We start from the raw sequence: 1,544 nt of genomic DNA, 5'->3' as shown, positions 1-1,544 counted from the left end.
CTCCCCGACCAAGAGGTCGGGCAGTAGAATTTTGAGGGGCTATTGTGGGGCCAGAGAATTTGTGACCCTGGCCCACTTTACATTAGGGCCCAAGGATCGAGCCGAGGAGAGGAATTGCCGAGGACACACAATAAAAGTCCAAGTAGTTTTGAGACATAGTCGAGGATGATTTTGTCCTCGGCATCCCTGAGGCATTCCTAAAAGAAATAACAAGAATGTCATAGGAACAGTTTTGGAAAGAGCCGAACACATTCGCATTGATAGATAAAGGAGCCCTGGACAGTATGGCGACAAAGGACAAAAGAAAGGCTGCCATTACTGCCATTAAATACTCTGTGCTAGACAGAGCAATGCTTTTCAGCTTTTACAACCATCCCCAACCACTTTGGGTATGGGCTGATGGGACAAGTATTAGTCCTGGAAAGCTGAACCTATACGTAGACGTCGGAGGAGGGGTAAAAGCTAATATAAAAGGAGAAGTAAGCAATCCAAGAAAGGGGCTGGGAAAAAAGGCTAAGAACCAGAGCCTCCCAAACCGTATCGAGGAGAAAGACTCCTCGAGCGAACATGGTTTAAATTTGTATGAACACCATGACTAACCACCATTCGGTGACCAAGACCTAACCTTTCAAGCTCACACTCTACAAATTTTATTGTTTGAGCCTTTTAACGTACGAACCCAACATCAATTTTGGGTGGTTACAAATTAAGTCCTTACAAGGACTATTTATAATCAATAAATAAAATAATATTTTTTTACCAGATGAAAAACAAATAAAAAAGAGAGAAAAATGCAACATCTACAATATTTTTCACAACACTTTTACAACTAATGTTAAATAGTAAGTTGTTATTGATGGCAAAAAAATAATTATAGTGATGTTTTCAAATAGAAAACAAAAGGCAACTTAAAATCTAGGATTTGTTGTAAAAAAATATTGTGAATATTGCACTTCTAAAAATAATAATAATAATAATAATAATTGAGTTAGTTAACTTTTACTAGTTCTCATTTAAGTCTACCACTAACACTGCTTTTTTATTTACCACTATCAATCTGCCACATCAACAAGTATGAAAAATTTTGTCAAACTTTTTATGTTTATAAAATTTCTAAAAAACAAAATTATACGTAGTTCATATTAATTAGTAGTAATTTTGCATCTAATACAAGATAATCAATTTTCACCTTAGGCCCTTAAATGCATCAAGCAGCCCCTAGATGTGGTAGAATTTAAGAGGATTTGAGCGGAGGAGGGCCAAAAATGGCATGAACTGGGCGAAGGAGGCCTCATCATTGCCTGATTTTGGTAGATTTGGCCTTAATTTGAAGGGTTGCTTAGTCGAGTTAGGTGGCTCAAGTTTTAGAAGAGGAAACCTTCCACTCGACCCACTAGAGTTGGTTTTAAAGGGTTAAGACTCAGTGCCTACCGTTGGAGGAGTTAGATTGAGCAGCGACGAGTTGGTTTGCTTGGTTGCTTAGACAGTTTATTTAAAACTTTATTAATTTTTTAAAAGAATTTACTTATTAAGGCTCTAGGCAT

The sequence above is a fragment of the Quercus lobata genome, chromosome 1 (assembly GCF_001633185.2).
Source record: "Quercus lobata isolate SW786 chromosome 1, ValleyOak3.0 Primary Assembly, whole genome shotgun sequence".
Classification (NCBI taxonomy): Eukaryota; Viridiplantae; Streptophyta; class Magnoliopsida; order Fagales; family Fagaceae; genus Quercus; species Quercus lobata.
The sequence above is the reverse complement of the archived record's forward strand: the minus strand, read 5'-3'. Positions refer to the sequence as shown.